We start from the raw sequence: 26512 nt of genomic DNA, 5'->3' as shown, positions 1-26512 counted from the left end.
ATTTGTCATGCCAGCTTATCATGGTACCACCACTCCCAGTGGCTACTGCCAAGTTGCAGTGTAAAGGAGGTGTGCACCTTAGCTCCCTATTTCCTGGCTTTCAGAAATTTAAGTTTGCTTTATCATAACTCTTCATATCCTGGTTTGCAGAGGTTTGAGCGTAGCTGAACTCAACATTCTGGAAGGACATGTAGCACGACCGGGCAACTGTAAGCCTCCATCAAGAATGTTTTTGTGCAGCTAATTGTATCTATAGTATGGATACCATGACAAACCCCATTGGTTTAAATGTGAGTCTGCAGACTAATATTTGTATCCTAATGACAGAGTTGCAGGACAGAGGCAAAGAGCCAGTCTGAGGAGGTGATCCAATAGCATAGACAACTCAAAGCAAGCGCCCACCACTGTTGGCAAGATGCATAGGGGGAGTTCTCTGCAAAACAAAAGGCACCCAAAAAGTTTACTTTTCTGTTCTTAGTAGAGATGAAATATTTGACAGATGGCATGAATGGAAGAGAAAGCATGGGTTGGGAGAGGGGGAGAGAGAAAGAGAGGAGGAAACAGCAAAAACATGGGAGAAAGAAAAGATGAAAGTGACAAGGGGAAAAAAAGACAACAGTGATAACTGGAAAGACAAGGAGAAGGATTCAGATATTGGAGGAAGAGAGGTAGAAATAAAAGAACAATGAAGGAAAATCTATCCTGACAACCAGTGTAGCTTCTCAGGCTCAGAAAGGGGATGTTGCTCTAGAAGTGATGACTGAAGTTTCAGAGGAAGTAAGAGTGAAGGATAAACCATCTGAGAGAGTTAAAGAAACAAACAAACAAAGGGGAAGAAGAGAGGCAAGGGTGTCATCATCCTTTTGGCTTTAAAAATGCATCCACCTTGCATCTATACAAACCCAGACCTTAGCATGAGATTACAAATCTCAAGCTAATTCAGCTTCTATCCTTGTCCTCTCTTCCATTCTATCCTTTTATTTTAAATAATCTATAGTAATGCTGCTTCCATTCCATTTTTCGATGCCAAAGCTTGGCTGTTAATTCTAACTAGGTCCTAGGCAGACTTCAGTATCCTCTATTCCTGTGTGTGCACGTTAAACATATGCATGCATACACTAACATTTGCTTCCCATTTAATAATTCGAGGTTATTCACTTCAAGAAACTAACTTCATACCACAAGGGTAGGAGAAAAAACCACAGAGACGAGAGTTATACATATTGTGGGAGGGGAGTGGGTGGGAAATGAAACAGTGCTGAGAGGGAAAGAGACCAATACACAGGGGCGGACAGAAAACACAGAGGGGAGAAGGCAGTGTGTGAAACCCGGGAAGGGGTAGGGAGAAAAGAATCAGTTTGGCATATGTCCCAGTTTGGCACAGTGAATAACCCACATTTCCTAAGAGATGTGGCCAGATAGCAACCATTATCCAATTCCGTTCTTGTCATTCAAGCGGGTGAGGACAAGTGGGAAAGAGGCTACACGGAGGATCACAGGAAAATTCTTAAAATATGTGTACACTATAGCCACTATAGAGTGAATGTACATCAGAACAGAGCATCAGCTTAAACTCTGACTGCTCCTGGGTTAAACTAGTTGTTCATGTCACTAAATATAGCTTTCTGAATTTAATGTTCTTTTATTTTGTTTCTAGGCACCAGTGTGACAATACATCCCATTCTACATAGATACCATGCTCAATGCCTCTTCATGGTCGTTCATTTTTCAACACGCTGTGTATGACACAGCGATGTCAGCTCTCGGCTGTAGTTTCGTTTCTTTCTATCAGCTGGAGACATTCCCTCTGGTTGAGTCCAGTAGTTCCACTGCTATTGCCAGCAGCTCTATAAATCAGGAGTGTGCTGGAGGGGGTTTCTGGTGGAATTTTAACAAGGGACCCCTAAGTGCCCCCCAATCATTCTGAAGAGGAGATGAAGGTCACTTCTCTGCCTAGGATGATGGAGTTTTCCTTCCACTGAATAAACTATGTTTGCCAGTAATGACTTATACAATTTCTGAAGAGAAAATACTTTGCCTTTAAAACACCAGACTGCACCAAGTGTCAGGTATTTAAAACAAATAGCTGGGAGAAAGGTGTTCAGCAACAAAAGGTACCCCTGGATCCCTGTAACAGGGAGTCTGGAACTAGAACATAGTGCTCTTCTATCAACATGCTCTAACAGTCCTATTATTTCCAACCCAGGAGAACAAAAGGGGTTTAGTGTATCTCTGAGGGAGAGGAAAGGGGGTTCTGCAAGGAAAACCCCCAGGAACAATCATGCTATTGAGAAGGTTTAGGCTGAGCTTTCTATTGTCTGGTTACAAACAAAGGCAAAACCAAGAAAGGCTAAAAGCTTGGTCCAGGTCCAGGGCTTGGGGTGTTCTATGTTAGGGGCAGATAGGAACTCCATTAGCTTACATCACCCTGAAGCTCTTCACTGTTGCACTCTTTTTAAATGATACCAGTGTAACATTGTGCTATATCATTATCCTGAATATAACTTTCCAGAATTAACTATAAACATTTCCAGTAAATGCTCTTAATACAAGTTGGTGCCTCCCGCTTTGGCTGTGGTCCTGAGAAAATACTTTGTTTAACAGAAAAATCAATGAAGAGATTCCCCAGTCCCTCACTCTCTGAGCACATTCAGTCTAGGTTTATGGAAGTTACCATAAGCTAACGGAGAAAATGTCTACGGAGCCCCTGTTTCAAATAGTGATAGAACACCATATGCCCTTTATATTACCAAAGAACATTTAAAAACTGATACAATGATGCCATCTATGAGCCAGCCCAGACCATTAAAATATAGCATATTCCCAAGCATTTTTAAAAAACAGAATTTGCTTAATGAAATGTGCACGGGAATGTGCAGTCACTATTCTAATTGTTTTTTCCTCTATAGAATGTGTGCAAATTCAACTTTCATCTGAGCTCCTCTCTTCTGTTGATTCCCCAGCTATTCCATTTCCTCTAAGGCATGTGAGTGGGGAAGTTCTCCTGTCGACATAGTGCACTCTACACAGGGGAATCAGGTGGGTATAACTACATCGCTCTGGGGTGTGGATTTTTCACACCCCTGAGCAACATAGTTATATCTAAGTAAGCATGTAATGTAGACCAAGTCTCTGTTTATGTAGGACCTAAACTACACTAATTTGTGCTTTGCTGCTGTAGAATCAGCCAACAAGGTTAACTCAAGCTTAATTAACAGATCATTGTGCTAAGCTGTGCTAACATCATTGATAATGTTGTTAGAGTACATAAATAAGGAAGTAACAGAGCATATCTGTATGAGTTTCTGCCTTTCAAAGAAGAGAGAAAATATCAACTTTTTTCAAAATGGAAAGAGATAAATACAATAGGGAAAAATGTTATTGTCAAGCTTCTCAGTATTATTATTATTATTCGTATTACCACAGCACCCAAAAGCCTTAGTCATGGACCAGGACCCCATTGTGCTAGCTGCTATATAAACTCTAGGTATTACAAATGGCACTCCTGATCTTCAGCTGCAGCCATGATGTATATATTGCAAACCAGGAGAAAGGGTAGCATAGAGATACCTGGGCCAGCTGTGTGCCAGGCTAGTGCTTTGACATAAATTAAGCCCAGCGCTGCCAAGAATAATGGCCAACATGCTCATTAGTGCTAATGAGAGTTGTTTATTCAACAAAGGGAGAATATTCCTTAGTGGCTCAAGTTCCTAGTTCAGGTAAAAGTACCTCCACACAAACTTTTCAGCCATCACTGTTAAAAGAAAGATACCCCTTTGTTTTTTAAAGAGTGCTGAATCCGGTGACTGGCTCAAGTGATTGGGATAAGGAACCAGCCAATGATTCAAATCCACTCCAGTCATGGAAGAGTTGACAAACTGACATCATCCACTGAATGCTTAGGGGGATCTATTCCATTTTAGGTAGACATAAATGAAATCACAATAATAATTTGCATCCTTCATGGCAGTCTCAGCAATACCCCGGTAAGTAAGGGTTTTACGGCTCTTAAATTCCTTTACTTTTTCCATGGTAGGGGTTCAGATTAGGGCAGTGAATCATTGGTGGGTAGGTTACGCAACTGCCTAGGCCGTACTTGATTTATAGGTAAACAAGCAGACTAAGTCGTTAATCTTTTAGCACTTTTCATTAGCGCTAAATACACTTTACAAAAAAAGAAGAGACTGTTTTCAATACTATAAAATTTACATTACCTCAGAAGTAAAGGGCTTCCCAAATCTTTCAAATGTAGGGGGGAGGGGGAGAGGGAGGAAAACACTGATTAATAGGACTTGTTTGTTCTGTGGAGTGATCAAACAGGTGAGCACTACAGCCAATGATAAAAGAAGGCAAAATGCTGTGCAGACTGTTATACTCATCTGCTTAAAATTCAGCTGGTCTGAGTGCTAGAATAATTTGCTCTACACCATCTGGCAGCTATAAGGGGAGGAGGGGGAACCACAGCAGCATGTAGAAATACTCTACTGGAATTTACAGCTTAAATTATGTATTACAGTCCTCTATATACTACCTGAATTACAATATTTTCACAATTAAACTGTAAATAATCCAACACACGCTAATTTTTGGAATATTTAGAAGCAAACTTACTACTTAAGTATAATGCATTTATACTTTATATGTGGAGTTATAGCATACTACAGTCCATAAAATACTATACACCAAGAAACACTGACTGCAAATATAATTCACTGGTCAGTGTCTCTCTCTATGCCCAAGCAAAAGAAAATGAGAGTCTGTTGTAACTCTCAGCCCAGAATCAGCTCAAGATATAAAGACTTCTGCTTTCAGCCCTGGAGGCCATGATTTAATCCCCAAGATTGGCTAAACTGGTGGCTGTCACATTAAGTGGAAATTCATATGAGAGTCAAACCACTTGGGGCCTCAGATGCTTGGAATTAGGTTCCTCTGTGCAGAGAAAGCACGTAACCCACTGTTGTATGTTTGTTACAGGTCTACTCCACACTGGATGTGGGACTGTTTACAGCTCTTTACTTGGGAGCCTGGCTCATTAGCTCAAGATATACAGACTAATTTTTCAGCTCTGGTGGTCCTCGGCATCAGCTAAGAGGGCAGCTAAGAGGGCAGGTGCCACACAAACACATACATTTTTAGACATTTTACCCTGGGACATGCACGCAGGTCTGGTATCATCTATGAGACCCACGTGCACCTGAAGGACAAAAGTCAGCCCTGTGTTTGCAGTTTGCTCCCAATAGACCTGTGACTCTAATACAGCAGCTATTCACAATCTCTAATTACTGAGATGTTGCTGTCCCATAAAAGTTTCTTCCTCCAGGACACAGATTTCACTCACCTCTTCAGAGATGACCAGTTTCTCAAACTTGTCCAACCACCTGCCACCTTGGAGACCCTAGAGAGCATCAGGTGCAGTACATAGATGCATAAGGGAAAACTGCTTTTACAGAGGTGTATTGTGTTTGAAGTAATAATAGTTAAGATCTTGTGGGTGAATGCGAAACATAACAATAACTTTGTTTACTAGGCAAAAGAAATAACTACATAAGCAAATGTGAATGGGGAGAAGATTCCCTTTAAGAACACCACACCCCGAAAGGCTGTTGCCTGACATCAACCCACTCAATCATTGAAATACATAAGAGAAGCATTATATCCATAAAACAAACTCTTATTGGCTGAGCAAGAAACATAAGGTGTGATGTTGTCACCTAGCAATGCCGGAGACCCAATTAACCCTTTTGTGAGTATTGACAGGGTGGTGCTCCATGACTACCCTTCTTAAGGCTAGGAGTGTTTCCACTTTTCCAGACTGCTGCAAAAGCAACGCTAATTACAGTACTATTGCTGCCATAATGCTATTATAGTGTTGCAGTGCTCTTGTAATAGCTGAGAAAGCACTTTCCTTCCAAGCCTCTGTGGGAAGTGGCTTATAATGTTCCCAAAACATGACCTTTAGGGCTGACATTTTCTTTTGTCATGCTTGTGTTCTGCCCATAAATGAATTTAAAAAAAAAATCATGATTTTTGAGCCAATCTCATGATTTTGTTGAGTCTGCCAATACTGACTAGAAATTAGATTAATACAGTCATACAGGAAATTCTAATAGCCCACCCCACCTGGAGCACCCACTTGCAGCAGATCATGACTCCATGCAAGCCTATCCTCTAGTCCATTAACAAGCATAGTTCAAATAGTCCATAACAGAAGTCCCAAACATGAAGTCAATTTCTCACCCCAGTGGAAACAATAATTAAAACTCAAGACAAACTCGTGCTTTGGTGCCCCATATACCATAAACCAGCACCTTTGTCCATACAAAGATGACTCTCTGTCAGTCTTCTCCTGTCCTTGTATCCACCCAACCCTAGCCCTTCCAACTGGAATGCAACCCTGCTCTTCCCAGCAGAAACTCCCCCAGCTACTGGGAACATCCTTTTAAGGGAACATCCCTCACTCCTCCTTGCCCTCCCACAGTTTCTCTTGTCCAGCTCTCCAGCCCTGGAGATGCCAGCAGATAAAGTCCTCTGCTGTTCCCCTACTTTCAACCCTCTCTGGTCCTTGGCTTCAGCTCTCCAGCACAGGGTGAGCAGGCAACTCCCTCTGCTGCTCCTCCTCCCTTCAGCCCTCTGGCTCTGGCTCTTGGGGACACCAGCCAGCAAGCCCCTCTTGCTGCACCTCTGCCCTCAGTCTTCTGCTTCCTTCTGGGACTCCTCCAGTCCCGAGGTCTCTGGCAGTTCTCACCTGTCCTTCCTGACTGAAATAGTTTGCACTGACTCACTGGGATGATTCCTCACCAGGTGTCCCTCTCACTGGGTATCTCCAGACTGGCCCAGGCAGCTCTGACTGACCAGCTCACTCCCATATCTTTTATAGCCACCAGATGATGCCCTTCTCTCTTAATTGGTTAAATGGGGGGACCTGCTCTGGCACAGGGGTGCACGATTTACTTCATTCAAAGGGGGCAGCCACCCTATAACACCACAACAGTAATACAATAACTTTGTATGTGACCTAGTCAGTGAGGTAATGTTCATAGTGTAAGGGTCTGAACTGAGCTCTCCCCTGACATCTAGTGACACCCTGGAGGAAAAGACTTCAGGAACAGATGTGCTTACATAGACATGCCTACTCTGCCTACATGCGCAGCATGATGGAGCTGTTTTGCCAAAGTGATCAATTTTGACTGGTTTTGGGTTACAAGTCACTCTAGTGTTCGAATACAGGGGCAATGAAATGTTGTTATCCTTACTATATGAGTAAGGGGCAGCAGAACACCCTGACTGAGGGGGTCATTCGAAACTGAGCCACACTTGCTAAACGGGAGTAGGGATGCGAAATCCCTGTGAAGATGAGAGGAGGTGGGGCAGGCATTCTGATGTGATGGTGTGGCCCCTAATTAAAGAGCCCTAGACACCATTTGACTTTCTCCTCTTCAGTGTTTAAAGACAGAGCTGATTAGATACAACTGAGAGCTTGTCTACGCCGGGCAGCTCCATTGGCGCCGCAGCTTTTGATGTAGTGGCATTGATTGAGCACTTCTCCTGTTGACTCTGGTACTCCACCGGAACAAGAAATGTAAGCTATGTTGATGAGAGAGCGTCTCCCATCAACATAACATAGTGAAGACAGTGCAGCTACTCGATGCAAGGTATGTCAATTACATTACCTGCAAACCTTGCATTGACGGAGCTGCACAATGTAGACAAGCTCTGATAGTCATTGTTTCTGTTGAGTTCTGTGAGAGCTGATACCTGATAAGCAGGTCTAAGGAATATGTTTTATACCTGGTATAGGGACAGTGGTGAAATGAAAAACAATGCAGAAGCTGTACTGGCAGTGAGCTTCCCTGCTACCCAGTGTAATCACTAAGGGCAGGTCTACACTTAATACGGTGCAACAGCGCAGCTGCACTGATGCAGCTCCACTGCTGTAGCAGTTAAGTGAAGACGCTCCTGTGCTGATCGGAGAGTTTCTCCTGTTGGCACAATTAATCCACCTCCCCAAGAGGCAGTAGCTATATCGATGGGAAAAACTCTCACATCCCTGAGTGACACAGTTATACTGATAAAGATCTGCAGTGTAGACCTGGCCTAAGAGCTGAAATCACTAACGATGGGGTTAAGCAGTGGAATCTCAGAACATGGGATGACAGACGGGACAGTAAGCATACAGCAGCAGCAGAATAAAGCAGCCGCAGTGGTGAGCAGCAGAGGCAGTGGTGACCAGCAGTTGCAGAGCCACACAGCAACCATGGAGTCATTGCTTGATATGCCCCCACTCCTTTCCTGCGGTGGGAGGTGAATCCCTGCGAACACACCTTCAAACTCTGGGCCTTTGCTAACCAAGGACAGCCAACTGTGAGTGGGGTGCAGTGGAGGGAAAAGGGAGTAATGTGTGAAAGGAACATTTGTTCATTGGACTTTCCCACTGTAAAGTGGGAAACTGAGGCAAAGGACACTGCCCAACACACTGTGGGGTCAAGTTATGGTTGCATGCTTTTGAATGCAGTTGTTGTTGTTTCCCAAACTAATGCTTGGTTCCCTTTCCCTTTTAATAAAAGTTCTCCTTTGTTATATCCAGCCTCAGTGCTTGTGAGTGGGGAAGTACTGCCTCTTAGAGGTGCCCAGGGGTGGTGGTAAATGTTCCCAGATTACTGGGCTTGAGCTGGTTTTGTTTTGTACTGATAAGGGGAACCCCTAGGTATTGAACCCAGCCCTCGTGACTGCCAACTCCACCTAATAGAAAGGTTATGAGAGCAATATTCATACTAGCATTACATATCATTCCATACCTGTCACACCATATACACCTCAGTGGGTAATTGGTGTATCGCCTACAGAAGTGCAAATGCTTCATGTTGTGATATTGTACGGAACTTGCTGGCTCATTGTAATGCTTTCCACTGACTAGATGTTAATCTTGAAAGGACAGAAAAGAGAAAAAACAACTGGAAGGCAGAGAGGACCAAGCTCTGGAGTGAGTCAGAGGCTGCTGGGAAGCAGGAGCAGCAGGTGGGTGTCATGGCCAGGTCATGGGCAGCCAAGCCTGGTAGTCAGAGCCAGAGTCCACAGTCACAAGATAGGAGTCAGGCTGGGTCAGGATACTGGAAGGTCAGAAGCAGCAGACAAACGAAATTAGAAGCATAAATCAGATACCAGGAACTCAAGCCAGGGGAGCAGGAAGCACAAGGCACACAGTCCAGAGCAGGATGGAAACCAGTTGTTCAAACAGCTTCCTGTTCCTGTTGTTGTCTTAAATAGGGACAGCAGGCCAATCAGCTGCTCTGGGACTCTGGTAATAGGACTGCTGGGGCAGATCCTCAAATTGGGGCTGGACTCCATGGGTCCCAAGCAAGCAAGCAAGCATCAGCAGATTGCCCTGTGAAGGGTTTCAGCATGACTGCTCCAATACACCATACAGACCCAAGTTTAAGACTCATGGGTCATGACATCACTCCCTCTCCTAGGGGCACACTTGTGGTGACATGGGTTCAGTTTTTTCAGGGTGGCTCCTATGGAAGGCCTGAACCAGGGTGTGAGCATGAACACTTTCTGCTTGCTCCAAAGTGTGTTCTGCTGGGCCATAACCTTCCCAGTAGATCAGGTATCATAATAATTTGCCCCATTTGATCTTAGAGTCCAGGAATTCTTGAACAATATATTCCTCCTGACCCTGTACTTGTATTGGTAGGGGCAGTTATTGGGCTCTGTAGGAAATTGTATTCTCAGTGTATGGTTTTAGAAGTGAGAAGTGGAACAGTGGGTGGATTCTAAGGGATCGAGGGAGCTGGAGCTTGAAGTTGATTGGGTTGATTTGTCGCTGAATGCAATATGGGCCAACGAACTGATAGTCTATTTTCCAGGAGAGCTTCTGTGTGGAGGTGTTGTGTTGTAAGCCATACCTTTTGTCCTACAAAGTAGGCGGGGCCCTGTTGCCTGTTTTTGTTTGCATGCCTTCTGTAATCCTCCTTTGCCTTTTCAAGGTGCCCCACCACCTCCTTTTGAATGTGACAGATGTATTATACTAGGTCTGAGGTGGATGGGATGGGAAGGATGTGGGTAATTGTGGGTGAAATTGGAGGTGATAAAGGGTCATGGCCTGTGGTGTGCATTATTTATGAGAACTCTGCATATGATAATAGTGAAGACCAGTAATCCTGGTGATGGTTGGTGTAAGCATTGTAAGTATTACTCAAGGAACTGATTGATTCTTTCTATTTGGCCATTGAACTGAGGATAGCAGGCAGAGGACGGGTGCAAGAGGAAAATACAGAAAATGGATCACACTGAATTGTATTATTTCTCTATGTTGCTGAATAATGGTCTCCAGGGGTACAGTGTCCTCCACAACTGGATCTGAAGACAGTGGGGAGCCGTCAATAGTTTTGATCGTGTCAAGTACGGCCTTGTGTATCAGAGGAATCTGTAAGGCCTGAGCTGTAGTTGCATCCAGGAAATTGTCTGCTGCTCCTTAATTGATGAGGGCCTGTTGGAGGGGAACCTGTCGGGAGTCCACTGGTCTGTGCATCTGGATAGGCATCTGCAATTGAGAAGCCCATGGAAGGGGCTCAGAGTGTATCTCAGTGAGGACTAGAGTACAGGGGAGTTCTTTGCTTTCAAGGTCCAGGCCAGTTCCCCTCATCAGGCCTAGGTCAGCTTGTTTCCCCAAGCTCTTCAACATTCATTCTGGAAAGGCCAATGGCATAGCCAGGTTCACCACTGTAGAAGTACAGGTGGCACTGATGGGGCTGTTCCATTAGTGTGAGTCACTAATGAGCTAGATTGGTTTGCATGGGTTTGACTGGCAATAGAGAATCTCGGGCTGTATGGGGAGATTTTGAATAGAACAGTAAAAGGGCCAAGGACCACATGATAGTCTATCATCCTTCTTGTTAACGGCAGTCAAAATTGATAGGCCTTTCAGCAGGCCTGTGCAGCCTTGGCATGACTAAGCCAGGAAAGGAGGGGAGCCCCTTTATCAACCTTTGCCTGACCCTGCTCTCCCTCCCTGTTGCTCTGGTGGACATGCTGGGATCTGTGTTTCAGGAAAAGACCAATAAGCTTATATATGCATGTCTTGTGGGAGAAGTTTGTCCCGGCCTCAAGATACGCAAATCCTGTCAGAACATACCTCGTTAATTAAGTACTCTGGTAACCTTAGGTCTAGCTTTTGAAACTTTTTTTGTTTTTCCTTGAAGTGTTACTGTCTACTAACAAGCATAAATGGGGGTGGGGGATCTCTGTTTGGACTCAGTTTTTTGGATCCTACGACAGCCGGAAGATCTGGTCAATCAGAAAGCCATCGCTGTTCCCATGGGAAAGCTGCCCCAGACTTCAGTAATTATTAAGGGTTGAGGGTTGGGGTGCTTTACTAACCTGTTGCGGACATGTGTAAGTGCTTGAGCCTTCAAAGTAAGAATCCTCTTGTGTGGTGCTTGAGCCTAAGTAAAAGTATGGCTTTGTAGTAAGAGCACTGTTGCGTTATACTGTTTCTTCCAGTCCATCTATTGGCTGGATGGCTGGGTCTCCATCTGACTTATTTCCTGACACCACCTCGCACAAAGTAAAGTTACCATGAGCTTTGGGTTGGCAAAACCCCGGGTAACAGAATTGGAGGCCCCAGCGAGGAGCGGTGTAGAGGAAAGAGATGGAGGGTACAAATGGTTAACAGTTTGTGGTTTGTCCATTTCAATAGGTGGTAAATAACGGTGGGGTGGGGTTGCTCCCTACAGTGCCCGTGTTGCAGTTCATAAGTCAATTTACTGGGACTCAGAACTCAGGCTGAACGCCTGCTTCAGTGAGGAATTATGTCCAAAGGAAAGGAAACATCTGGAAAGGAAGGACAGTTGGAAATGATGTTGGGAAAAAAGCTTATCTCATTTTGTACAGAAGCGTGGGGGTAACGGACCCTGGACGTCTGGTGCCTTTATTGGCTCCGAAGACTTCCTGCAGCTCCATGAGCAATGGAATGCCTGGATTAGTGCAGGGAAGTTGGGAGACCCAAGGGTAAAGGCAAAGAAGAGAGCTGCATTGCAGGGATGGTGGATGGTAACGACAACATTGAATCAGGAGATAGATCGATTGGAAGACAGGGTGCAGGAATTAGAAAGAATCAGAGCTGAAAAGGAGAGGGAAGTAGTTAACCTGAAAGCAGAATGTGATGCTCTCAGAGCTACGTCTCTGACACAAGCAGCACAGATTGTAGGAACACAGAAGCAAGTATGTGACAGTGAAAGAACCAGTGGCAGGTTGCAGAGGGAATTGTGTGAGTTGAAACAGCAGACGACAGAGAGTGAAGCAGCTGTAAGAGCCCCTTTGAAAGATTCCCAAAACAAAACCTAGGCAGCTCATGGGGCATGCCAGAGACAAATTTGTGCCCTTAAGGCTCAGTTGGGAGAGCAGAGGGGGATTGTAGCAGCAATAAAAGGAAATCGTTGCTGGGACATAGTCAGAAGAAGGCCCCGAACTGTACGCCTCTTACTGCAGTTATGAGAGGGAGGATCTGATGAGTTCACCCTGGATTCTACTGGGCAGTCTCCATATGCTCCCCTACAGAAATCGCTAGAAGAGCTGCAGAGACCCCCTCCCATAGCCTCCATCATTAACACCTCCATTATAAAGAGGGGTCCTCAGGAAAGTCAGGGAGGAACAGAGGAGCGGGTGGAGACCAGACCGTTCCCCCCAGACCAGATGAGGACAGTAGGGAAATCAGTTGGCCCACTGAATCAGAATACAGCCTTGGGGTGGATGGTAAGAGTATCTGGCATGGCTGGATTTACTCTGGCTGATGTGGCAGCTATGTGCAGGGAGTGTATGACCCCCAAGGATTTTGCAGGACTCCCTTATGATATTCAGATGGGCGCCCCTCCTGGAGTTAATGAGGCAGAAAAACACATAAACATCCAGAAGGAAGTAATACATGCCCTTTTCTCGGGAGAGAGCCCCACTGTCATATTTCATCAAGAGAAGCAGCAAGCAGAGGAGGGAGCAGAAAGTTACACAGCCAGGAAGAAATTGGTCTGGAGACACTCTGGGCTGACAAATGTCATTAACCCAGACTTTGCAGCCCTTCCTTTTAAACAGGCCTTGATCCAAGGATTTCTCCCCGTGGTTCGTATGGCTCTGGTGGGTATGGATTTGGTAATGGTTCAAACCAGAAATATTGAGAATGTGGCAAGGCAGACCTATGGGGTTCAAAAAGATATTAACCCTCCCAAAAGGAAACCTGACAAAGTGGCTACCCTAAACCTTCTGGGTGATCCTCTAGGGAAAGGAAAGGGAGACAGATCCTATAAGGGTCAGGGCAAGTCCCCCGACACATGGCATGGGGAAGTTTGGAGAAGGCTCTTAAAATATGAACCAGAGGAAAATATAGACAAACTGCCTCATCCCGAACTTCTAGCAAAGCTGGCAGAGCATGAACTAACTGAGCATAAAGGAAAAAACCTTAGTGCACCACCGGTTGCTGCCCTATAGAGAGGCTGGGCACCCCGATCTCCCTCAGTTGTGGCACAATTAAACATCGATGGGTGGGGTAGGTTCACAGTTTACGTGAAGTTTGCAGGAGGGGCGTTCGGACAAAATTTTTTGGTAGATTCAGGTGCCACCTATTCCTTAATCAGTATCTAAGACAAGAACCTGTTTGGACCTCTGGCTGGAGTTAAAACCTTACAGTGGTTTAATGAGTCCGAAAGCATTGTTCCCTTTTGTAGGAAAATTCCATATAGTGTGGGGACAAAGGAAAATGAGGGACAATTTGGCCTGATGAATTTGGGTGAGGAAGGAATCCTGGGAATAGACAATTGGAGGCAGTTAAGAGTTCTGGTTGATTTTACTAACAGGATTCTGTGGGAAATGCCTCCTGACATGCCCTGGGAGCCTGTGGAGATTTCAGCAAGCTATCGACTAGCAGCCTTTAAAGCATCTGAAGAACTGGAATGGTCTGCTTGAGTCCCTGAAGTTTTAGCAATTGCAGAAAGACCAAGGGAGGTGTGGGCCAAGAATAAAATAGAATGTGGCAAAATTGATGCAGAAATCCTAGTCATAGGCTCTAATTCCCCTCCTCAGAAACAGTATAGATATCCCAAGGAAGCAGAAATTAGTCTAAAAGAAATGATTGATGGACTTCTCAGTCAAGGGGTTTTAGTGGAGCAAACAAGCCCTAATAATGTTGCCCTATGGCCAGTCCTTAAGAGTGATGGCAAAATCTGGTGGCTTGTGGTAGACTTTCATCCTCATAACCGGGTGACCCCACCGCTGGCCCCTGTAGTGGCTAAGTATCAGAAGGTGATGATTTCCCTTGTAGGAGGGCCCAGTGGTTTTCAGTCTTAGGTCTAGCCAATACTTTCTTTGCTATCCCTTTACATCGGAATAGTTACTATAAATTTGCTTTCACCTTTCAGGAGAAACAGCTGTTCCAATGGGCTGGAATAATGCCTCTATTATCTGCCATGCCCATGTAGTTAAGATGTGGGAGGGGATGCCTGAGAGAGACAGTGTGATTTCTTATGTGGATGATATCCTGACTTGTACTCAGACCAGGGAAGAGAATTTGGAGGTATTGGACAGAGTGTTACTTTAAATCCAGTTTCCTGAATCTTTTGTAAGCCCAAAAAAGGCCCAGCTATGCTACCAGCAGGTAAATTATCTTGGAGTAACCCTGGGACAGGGGGGGGCGCTCCCCTGACCAACAGAGGGTAGAGCTGATTCCTAAACTCCCAGCCCCTACAGATGTAACTGCTCTCAGATCCTTTCTGGGAATGGTTAACTTCTTCCGAGATTTTACTGAAGAGTTTTCAGAAAAGGCAGCCCTGCTGCAGGAGTTGTTAAGGAAGACAGTAGAGTGGAACTGGGGTTCCAGTAGAGTGGAAGCCATGGTCCAGTTAAAACAAGCCTTAGCACAAGCCCCAGCCCTAGCAAACCCCCAGGTGGGAGAACGTTTGTATTACAGCTGGCAACTACAGACAGGGGAATGGGGGCTGTGCTGAGTCAGAATCACGGGACGGGGCTCCGACCTGTAGCATGTGCCTCCAAGACCCTGGGTGAGATAGAGAGGGGATTTACTCCCTGTGGAAAGGAGGTTTTGGCATTAGTATGGGCTCTGCAACACTGGGAATACCTTGTGGGTTTGTCTCCTGTGCTGTTGAAAACAGCCCACTCCCCAGTAAAATATATACTCACTGGTAAAATCAACAATGGCCATGTATCCAGCCCCCGGCTGGCAAAATGGACTCTCACTCTGTTAAATAAAAATATGGAAAAAATCCCAGTTATCTCCGGTACTTTATGGTCTCATGATACAGGGAGAAGAGCACGAATGTCCTGTGCCAGACTACTGCCTCAGGAGCCTCTGCCCTTCAAGGGAGGGGCTGTGCTACATGAAATACAGGAAAGATCAGATATTATTTGGTTTGTAGATGGTTCTTGTTATTATGAGAGAGGGAAACTGTACACAGGTTATACAGCAGTACAAGTACCTACAGGTGAGGTCTTGAGAGGCCAGCGCCTGCCATGCTCTCCCCAGGCTGCCGAGATTGTAGCAATCGCCACAGCCCTTGAAAATACCCCCAGCACACAAAAGATAGCTATTTTGACGGACTTGGATTGGGTCATCCGATCCCTGCTGGACTGGGTCCCTCAGTGGAAAAAGAGAGATGAGGACAGCAGATGGGGAAACCCATAATCCATGCTGACAAGTTGACATATGTGTGGGTCCTAGCAGGGGCACGGAATACTGTGGTGTATTTGGGGAAAATAAGAGCGCACAAAAAGGGAACTGAGGAAGCAAAATGGAATAATCAGGCTGATGAGGAAGTGAAAAGAGGAGCTAGGGAAGGAGAATTGTGGCAGCCAAAAGACAGGGATGGTATAGCTTCTATAGCAGCAGCAAAAAAAGGAGACCTAATGCAAATAGATTTGATAACCCTCCAAAGCCAGGATCCTAGTCTGGCAAAGTTACTGGAAAAAGGGAAGCACAGAGAGTGGAGACTGTGGCAGAATGAATCCAAATTGATCCTAGCAACAAAAGAGGGGGAAGGAAAAGCAGTTTGGGTGGTGTCCACAGCATTGAGAAAAGAGATGATCTCCGTAGCTCATGATGGGGGACATTCGGGGGCAGAGAAAATCTTAACTCAATTGCAAGCAGCCAGCTGATGGCCACCCATGAGCAGTGATGTAGAACAGTTTGTAAATAACTGTCTTCCATGTGCAGCCAACAATGTAGATTTCAAGATAATCAAAGGATCTTTGGGACATCAAAGGATAGAAGGGCCCTGGGCAAGACTGCAAATTGACTACACTGGTCCACTACTCAGGACAGCAAGGGGTAATCAGTACTGCCTGGTAATCATTGATCCATTTACTAAATGGATTGAGGCTATCCCTACTCGAAATAACACAGCTCAAACTACAGCTCGAGTGCTCACTAAACAAGTAATCACCAGATGGAGCACCCCTCGATAAATTGATTTGGACCAAGGACCTCACTTTATTGGGGATATTACCAAAGGAATTTGTCAAGCATTTGGAATTAAGCAGAGGCTACATATAGCGGGACACTCCCAAAGTTCAGGTCAAGTGGAGTGGACAAATCGCACTCTGAAAAGTGCTCTCAGAAAAGTAGTGAACCAGCAAGGGAAGGATTGGGACTAGAGATTACCATAAGAATAAATGGTAATCAGGGATCTGTAGCATCACATGGAGTAACTCCATTCAAAGCAATGACTGGGAGGGATATGCGCCTTCCAGAACAATGGTGGGTAGATGGAACCCCCAATGACCTGCAACCCCGTGTCCTTATGGCTCTTCTTCAAGGAAGAGAGTGTACTCAGCGGGAGTCAGATAACGACTTGACAACTAACTCCCAGCTCAATTTTTTTTTGACTAAGGTATCAGTGAGTTTAAATAGCTGTTGTTAGCTCTAAATACTTTATCACCTCCTCCCCTCAAAAGTGTATGTGTGGGGGAACAGTCTCTGTATGTCTTGTGTTACAGATTTCTTCATGAACAAATGCTTAACAACCCTGTGACTGAAATGTGGTCCTACTTATGTCAGCTGCTGTCTGGGGTCTTGTTCCGGCAAATCTGGCCTTCTGTGCTGGTGTAATTGAGACATGGGAGAACCACTCATGGAAGATAGTGGAATGTAAGGTGGATGATACCCTAAACATTACTCCAGATCCCAGCTACACTTGGGGAGAAGGTCTTACACTTCTAGGCCCCATGGATGGATATAACCCCACTTCTGTAAGGTTAAAAGGCTTGGATAGAATAAACATGAACTGAATGAATTTGCCTGATATTCCCAAACTCACAAGCCTTAACAGAGAACGAAAGAAAGTAAAAAGGGACCTGTGGGGAGTACTTGGAACAGGAGGAGTGGTCCTTAACAGTATTAATGAAGCGGTGCTAGCAAACAAAATGAATGTAATGGGAGCTCACATAAAAGATTTAGCAACACCTATCAAGGTGTCATTCGACCAGCTAAGCTCTCTACAGTATCAGGTGGCACAAATCCTAGAGGAATGGTAGCAATCCCAAGAGAAAGATCATGGTTGCCTCTTGCAAGCAGTCAGGGCCCTTCAGGCTAACACTTCTTTGGCGATGGCCTGTATGCAAATGCGGGTAATTGATGTGATAAAAGATATGATCCGGGAAGGTATGAGTGGGGTACTCCCAGCAGAAGTCAGAAGCATTATTTGGGAAAATTCCACACAAACTGAAAGAAATGTGCAGGCCTAATGGAAAATGGTAAATTTCACCTATAGCAAGGAGTCATGGGAGATCATAGTCTTTGTTTTACTAATGTCAGAAGCAGAAATAAAATGGGTCTCCCCTATTGTGGCTTTAGGTCTCAACATTAATCAGACTGTAATGGAGCCCATAGATCATAGAATGTGGGTGGTAAAAGATGACCAGGAATGGAAAACAGTGGAATTAGGCACCTGTTTGGAGGAACCTGGCATTGGATATGAATGTAACACAAATACCCCCCAGCCACAGGATGTATGTTTGGAAACCACCAAAGGCAAATGCCACTAGGCTATTAATCCTTTTGCTGCTAATAAATCTATGTTTGTGTATATAGGTGATCACTGCATGTGTCTCAGAAGCTGGTGTCCTACACTTCTTGTTAACTACGTGCATGAAGTAGATTATAATTCTCATGAAAATAGATGTTTTTGTCAGATTGTACCAATTAGGGGATGTGATTTTGAATTTCAAGTACTTGAACTTAGATATAATCAGTTAAAAGTGATGTATACTGTGTATTCTGTTGTGAAGCCTGTACCTCTTGGGATGAATTTAACCGTCTTACAAACTTCGCTTGTACATCCTGATTTACTGAACCAGCTGCACACGGCAAAACAGGAGGGGCGCAGAGTCATGGTCACAGTGCATCATAAGGCCAATGAAATTAAACAGATATTTGCAAGAATTGTTCAGGATCTGGCCTCTCACTGGTGGGAAGAATTGTTGGGATGGTCCCACACTGGCACAGGAATCTTAAATTTGGCCTTACACCCCATTGTAGTGATTTTGGGGCTTCAAATAGGAGTGGTCGTTTTTACTAACCTAATGACATGCTGGATCTGGCACATAATGAGGCAACTACAAATCCCCTAACAGATGAGCCAATGGGTGCTGCCACCATCACTCACTCCCCTGGAAAGAAAATATATTGAACTTGTCACCCCTCCCTCGAATGGGAATTAGATGAGGATAGCTGCTCGTCAGTTGCAGATCTGGTGTGCTGAGTTTGAGATACAAGAAGATCATTTGCTCGGTCCTCATCAGGAGCCTTGAGCTTTCATTGGATCACAGCTCTGGTGCATCCAGAATGAATGTGACGGCAGCTATGTAAAAGCCCCCTTCCATGAAAGTGCCCTTTAAGGAGGGGAACTGTATGGGGAGATTTTGAATAGACCAGTAAAAGTGCCAAGGACCACCTGATAGCAACAAGTATGATAGACTAACAGCAGCCAAAATTGACAGGCCTTTCAGGAGGCCTGTGCAGCCTTGGCATCACTAAGCCAGGAGGGGAGTGGAGCCCCTTTATCATCCTTTGTCTGACCCTGCTCTCCCTCCCTGTTGCTCTGGTGGACATGCTGGGATCTGTGTTTCAGGAAAAGACCAATAAGCTTATTTATGCATGCCGTCTGGGAGATGTTTGTTCCGGCCTCAAGCATAAATGGGTGGGAGAGAGATCTCTATTTAGACTCAGTTTTTTGGATCCTACAATGACCGCTGGAAGATCTGGCCAATCGGAAAGCCATCGCTGTTCCCACGGGAAAGCCGCCCCCCACTTCAGTAATTAAGGGTTGAGGTGTGTTATTAACCTGTTGCGGACATGTGTAAGTGCTTGAGCCTAAGTAAAAGTATACCTTCAACATAAGAGCATACTCATGTGCCGCTTGAGCCTTGGTAAAGGTATAGCTTTATAGTTAGAGCACTCTCATGTTGTGTTTGAGGCTAAGTAGAGGTATAACTTTGTAATAAGAGCACTGTTGCGTTATACTGCTTCTACCAGTCCATCTAGCGGCTGGATGGCTGTGTCTCCCTTTGACTTATTTCCTGACACCACCTCGCCCAAAGTTAAGTTACCATGAGCTTTGGGGTGGCAGAACCCTGGGTAACAGGGTCACGGGAGGTGGTAAAGGAGGCTTAAGGTCGTCTCCTTTCTTCTCTCTTCTTCCTCACAGCTGCTTTTCTGTGCAAAGGGTTAGGTTGTCAAAGGCATCTAGGCCATTGGCATCTTTACATGGGCTAATTATTCTTTGATTTCTTCCCAAAAGCCTCAGCTGAACTGGCACCTCTCTGCTGCTTGGTTCCATTCTGTATTGACTGTGAGGCAGCAGAAGTATGTGCATAGAAGGCCACAGTGCCTTGCCCCTGCAGGTGTCCCCACAGGGCAACCTTGGCTGCTTGCACTCACTGTGGGTCATCAAAGGTGGTTGACATAGATTTGAGAAAAGTAACCCAGTCTGACAGCACTAGACGGTGGTCCTCTAGCAAGGAGGAGGCCCAGTCAAATATGGCTCCTGTCAGCAGGCTGATTAACAGGGCCACCTTGGCCTGGTCAGAGGCATAGATTTGGTGAGACATCAGTAACAGAAGGTGGCATTGGTTCATGAAGCCCCAGCACCACCACTGCTTCCCGTCAAACCTGAAACAAGAGTATTGCAGGCCCTTTTTCAGGATATGAAACTGCGTGTTGTGTTCACAGTGCAATATTCTCAGTGCTGAACTGCCTCACTCCTGCAGCCATGGTTGTTTGAGATCAGCTGTGCAACTTGAGACTGCAGTGGTTGATTATCCACCTGGAGGTGGAGGGCCCATTCAGGCGAGTCTGATGCTTCTAGTGGCTGCAGTTGAGCTGGTGGGTCCCTCATTCTCACACCAGGCCTGTCCCCTTAGGGTAATGGTAATTGTTGTCTGAACAAGCTGGCACATCTGCGTCATGGGCAGCCAGACCTAGCAGTCAGAGCCAAAGTCTGCAGTCACAAAACAGAAGTCAGGATACGGGGAGGTCAGAAGCAGGAAACAAACTGAAGATCAGAACCATGGGTCAGGAACCAGAGTAAGATTAAGTTAGAATACCAGGGGGTCAGAGGTAGGAGACAGACTGGAGATCAGGACCATGACTCAGATGCCAGGGAATCAAGCCAGGAGAGTGGGAGCGGGAAGCACAAGAAACAGCGCAGAACAGGGTAGGGCCCAGTTCAGCCAGCTTCCTGTCCTGCTGCTGGCTTAAGTAAGGCCAGTGGGCCAATCAGCTGCTCTGTGACTCCACCAATAGAACCACCCCGACAGTGCCTTGAACTGGGGCTGGGCTTCATGGGTCCCAAGTAAGCAAATGTCAGCAAGCTCAAGGCAGAGGGCTGGGACTTGGCTGCTCCTGTAAATCCTGTGGACCTATGCAGGGCCAGCCTTAGAGAAAAAGGTGAACTTGTATTTTAGTGCCCCGGTCCCTGCTGGCTCCTCCCACCCTCCCCCGTTTCCCCAGCCCCTGCTTCTTCCCCCCCATTCCTCTGGCCCCTGCTGCTTCCCCAGGCTCCTTACCCTCCACCCCCAATCGCCCCTGGCCCCTGCTGTCTCCCCCCATCCTCTTAGACTCCTGCCCTCCATTCCCTCTGGCTCCCCCTATTACCCCTGGCTCCTGCTTGCCAATTTTTGTGTCTTTCATGTGTGACATTTTGTGCAAATAAGCTATTTTGAAAATTTGAAGATACTTTGCATATAACCATATGTTTTAAAATGTTTAAAAATCAGTAAAAAATACCTTGTGTGATTTAGTTGTGTCACCAAGGCCCATTGATGATTCATTGCTCTGTGTTAGCAATTCTTACCATACTCACTACATTTAACACAGTGATTATACCAGTGGCATGTAATATATCATTGGAAAAACAACTCACTGATCATTGATATTCTTGAATGATTATATATATATATATATATGAGGTGTATACAAAGAGTTATAACTATGTGCTAGAATTAGGTTCTTAAAATGTATTTGGCAAGCAGTGCCTCAGCCACACCTGTTCCAGACAAAGCAATATGTTTGCACCTGCTTGAACATGTTTCTGGAGGTAAGTTAGGCATGGTGCAGCTAAAGACAAACAAAAGCACATTTACATTCAAGGTAAACAAAACTAGCTAGCAGCAGAGAAGACAGCATGGCTTCTACACCCTAGCAGGAGAGAAAAAACCTTGATTGAGAATACATTTCAATGGTTACTGGTCTATAAAGACAGGAGGTTTGAACCTCAAAAGATAAGTAATTAAATCAAGTGATTGTATACAATATTACTGTATTATAAAAGTGTATTGAGTGAGGTTTTTTATGAAAGCCTGTGTAACACTGGTGATTAACATCTCTGTGAAATATATATATTAACATTATCTGAGGAATTATGGATACTCACTGATATTATGACAAAGTCTGTGACCAAGCACAGGAAGAAACAGTTCTCTCCTGGATAACTGCCTTTCCTCCTATCTATCTATCTGTCTCCAATTTAAATTAAGCATTATGGAATCAAAACAATGGAAGCCCTATTTACATATGAACCAGCAGCGGGATGAAAAGTTAACTGGAAGGGAAAAACAGCAGGAAGCCTTTTTGCTTCTTGTAATAGAGACAAAGAAGTTTGCAGTGATATAAAAGGGGCAAAAAGACATTTAAGTAGTCCATCACTTGAGGGAAGGCCCAAGGGGCCACAGTTCCTGAAATGGCAGAAGGTTGGGGGTTGGAAGTCTCTGGAAACTGAGTTTAGGTGAGAAATCTGTTTAGCGAAAGATTGTAACTTGATGAAATTAAGTTTTAGTGTTAAAAGCACATTACTTTTGTTTGCTTGCATGCCTTTCTCTCTTTACTTCTTACACGGGGTATCACATAAACCACTGCTTTTTGTTTAAAAGACTTGTTTTATTATAAACCAACTCAGTGCTGTGATTGAAATAAGAGTTTTTAGTCAAACCCCAGTTAAATTAATGAGCTGCAGTGTATTGTCTCTTTGAAGGAGCAACGAACTTACTTCTGTGCGTGTTCCAGGATAAGACTAGACACTGCAGAGACACCTGTCTGGGGAACTCAGGAGTTGGGGGTCATTGTTAGTTACCTGCAAGACAAGGTTTCAACTGTCAAAGGCCTGAAGAGTGGACCCAACTAATTAGGAAAAAGGCACTTTTCCCCCCTAGAATAAGTATCCACACATGAAGCTATTCCAGAGGAACCGTTCTAGAACGATTCCATGTGTGGACAAGCCTTTGCATGAGATGAACAATTTTCAGTCATTACTAATTGAAGCAGGAGAAATGGTCCATAAAACCCACCAGCCGTACCCAAGTCTATAGTAAGTGCTAATTTAAGAGCGGGTCCCATAAACAGCTTTTAAGAGCTACCTTAAAAAGAATCCTAAGGTTTCAAAGTCAAGCATTCAGAAGTTAGGAAATGGCAGAATTAAAGTTGCCTGTGCATCCGTAATTGTGGGCCCTTGTGTATATGAATCACGGTACAGTTTTTAATTGCATGGTAACATACCTTCCCTCCTCCCCCACACAGGTTGTCAGCAGGATCTTCAGATTCACAACAGACAAGTCTACCAGCTGAGCTAAAGGCATAATTGGTGTCAGCAGGGCTGTTATGCAGCACACCATTTGCCAGTGGGTTACACAAGTAGTTGTGGTGCTATTATTGTAAAAGGCTAAGGGAATGAGATTTCAGTATGTCATTGAAGACCTGAGGTTTAAGGCCTAACTTAGTAATAAAGGTTATGAAATACAATATTAACAATAGTTTGTGGAAGAAGTAAACCCTGAATTCATGATGTTATGACTCACAACCCATTACACCTTTCTCCGAGTAACAGGGTATTTATGGGGAATGAGGTCTCGGTCTCTCAAATAGGTGAAATTTTATTTGAGATGCAAGAAGGTGGCACAGAGCTGTCAAATGCATGACTTATGCAAGATATGTGATATTTGGCATGTCTGATTGGGGAAGAGGGTTAGGAACCCATTGATTTTGCCAGGAGAGCAAACATCTTGCAGTAGGAGAAGAGAACAAATAGTGTCAGAATCAGATTTTTTAAGAGTATGTGAGAGCCACCTAGAAAGGTGCCTTTTATCCCAGCCATGGTCCTTATTTGCTTCCTACTTCTGATTGTTCAAACCACTTGGACACCCCTCACTGCTCCTGGCCAGTTGCATATACACTACAAACTCCCCCTGTGATTTTCCATCCCACCTCATGGAGTAAAGAGATAGATATTAGCTCCAGGGAACTTAACTCCAATGACAGGCAGGCAAGCATGCTCTTCACTCTGCTCCCCAAAGGAGGAGGAAATACAAGAAGCCTCAAGACTGTCTTTTTCTGAAGAAGGAAGATTGCATGGGGGCAATTCGTATGGCATGAGTGCAGCCTTGTTTTTCTCAGAACAGGTTCCCTCATGGCTACTACTTGCTACCTCGTTAGAGTGGGTGAAAGATAACATGATTGCTCCTGGCAGCATCGCATTTCCCCAAGAATGATCCTGGGTAGTGTGCATAGAGGTGAGTGGGACAGACAGTGAAAGAGAAATGGAATCAGTGTGATTTTGGGGAGCAGATGTTGTGGGGGGACAAGAGACGACAGATGGTGGGTTTATCCAACGGAACAGTATTTACATTAACTCATCTAACCTCCTCATCCTCCCTACACCACTCTCTCCCAGTGCCCTTTATCCAAATGGCTTGCATATGATTCAACTGCACTGAAAGCCTTGCCTTTGCGCAGTTTATGAAGCCCATATGATATTTGTGAGGATCACGTCTCTCAGTGCTAGTCTGCTACTCAGCTCTCTCTACGGTTTCATCTTTGGTTTTTGTTTTTTTTAGCAGCTTCCCCTCCTGCTTAGACATGCTGGAACAGGCTGGGTGTTGACTTTAATAAGGAATCATCTCTCTCATACACTGGCTTCAGATGCCTCCATCAAATTCAGAACCCTAAAGAACACAATATTGTCTTCTTCAGAATGGTATGGGCTAGGTGTTACTTGTTTCCACACTGAAAGTACACATGGATTCCAGGTATCCAAAGGGAAAAAAATGCATGTAGCAAAGCACACAATGCACTCAGCATTGCCACGGCTCTTTCAACAGTGCCCCGACTCTCTAATTATAATCAAGATCAAGGAAATGCACAGTTAAGGGTGAAATGCACCATATGTCTTTCAATAATAAGCACAGCAAGGCAGTACACTAACAACTGTCTTCATGCCTCCTGTTGTGTTTGGATATTGAAGGTCATGGCATGCGTCACCCTTAGTTTTGTTTTTCCTCATTTGTATTGTTCCTAAACCCATGTTTCAGCACTATTTCCAAACAACTTTAAAGTGTGAACATATTTACAGATGAAATAAAGGATATGCACATCATTTTGTATTTGTGCAATTTAATGGGCATGATCTAGCAAGAGACTGGGGGCTCAATTATAATAAGTCTAATTGTTGCGTAGGTACAGTCAGTTCTACATGCAACTTCTTTGCATGTCTCAAATTACAGCTGGCATGGTGGGAAAAAAGAGTCTTTATTCAGTATTTAAAAATAGACTTAATAGCTTTCTTTCTTCCTTCACAACCAGGAGAAATAGCTTTATTAGCTTCTAAGTTTATTTTGTGGGTGTGAAGAAACTGAGGGAAAGCTGAGTCAAATAAATGAGTTTTGCATTTGATCATTCCTCTTTCTTGTGAGAGTGAGTTCCATAATCTAGATAGATCCAGCTGTTATGAAAGTTCTACCTCTTGTGCTTACAGACCTCCTTCTGTTAGGGCTTGTCAGTACATGATAGTTAATCCACAATAAATTAGGGTGAGAATTTAAAGCAGTTTAACTATTCCTGATTAACTTCATATGTGTGAGCTCTGATTCCAGAATAAGAGTGCCTTATTCTGAATTAGTTTAATCCATTTCCAGTGAAATGAAGGGGATTCAGCTAATCTGGTAGAAAGCATTCTTATTCTGGAGTAAGAGTCACCACTCATGGTGTTAATTAAGAATCATTAATCAGGAATAGAATCATAGGACTGGAAGAGACCCCAAGAGATCATCTAGTCCAGTCCCTCTGCACTTATGACAGGACTAAGTATTATTGAGACCATCCCTGAGTTTGTCTAACCTGCTCTTACACATCTCCAGTGATAGAGTTTTCACAACCTCCCTAGGCAATTTATTCCAGTGCTTAACTACTCTGACAGTTAGGAAGTTTTTCCTAATGTCCAACCTAAATCGCACTTGCTTCAATTTAAGCCCATTGCTTCTTCTCCTATCCTCAAAGGAGAAGAACATTTTTTCTCCTTCCTCCTTGTAACAACCTTTTATATACCTGAAAACTGTTACGTCTCCTCTAAGTCTTCTCTTCTCCAGAAGAAACAAACCCAATTTTTTTCAATGTTTTCTAGACCTTTAATCATTTTTGTTGCTCTTCTCTGGACTTTCTCCAGTTTGTCCACATCTTTCCTGAAATGTGGTGCCCAGAACTGGACACAATACTCCAGTTGAGGCCTAATCAGTGTGGAGTAGAGCAGAAGAATTACTTCTTGTGTCTTGCTTACAACATTCCTGCTAATACATCCCAGATTGATGTTTACTTTTTTTTGCAACAGTGTTACACTGTTGACTAATATTTAGCATGTGATCCACTATGACTCCCAGACCCCTTTCCACACTACTCCTTCCTAGGCAGTCATTTCCCTTTTTGTATGTGTGCAACTTATTGATCCTTCCTAAGTGGAGTACTTTGCATTTGTCCTTACTGAATTTCATCCTACTTACTTCAGACCATTTCTCCAGTTTGTCCAGATCATTTTATAAATGTACTCCCTATGCCATTATCTAAATCATTGGTGAAGATATTGAACAGAACTGGACCCAGATCTGATCCCTGCAGGACTCCACTCAATATGCCCTTCCAGCATTGATAACTACTCTCTAGGAATGGTTTTCCAACCAGTTATGTACCAACCTTATA

This window comes from Emydura macquarii, unplaced genomic scaffold (assembly GCF_026122565.2).
Source record: "Emydura macquarii macquarii isolate MOO-44397 ecotype Brisbane River unplaced genomic scaffold, CSIRO-AGI_Emac_v2 contig_2448, whole genome shotgun sequence".
NCBI classification, from domain to species: Eukaryota; Metazoa; Chordata; order Testudines; family Chelidae; genus Emydura; species Emydura macquarii.
The sequence above is the reverse complement of the archived record's forward strand: the minus strand, read 5'-3'. Positions refer to the sequence as shown.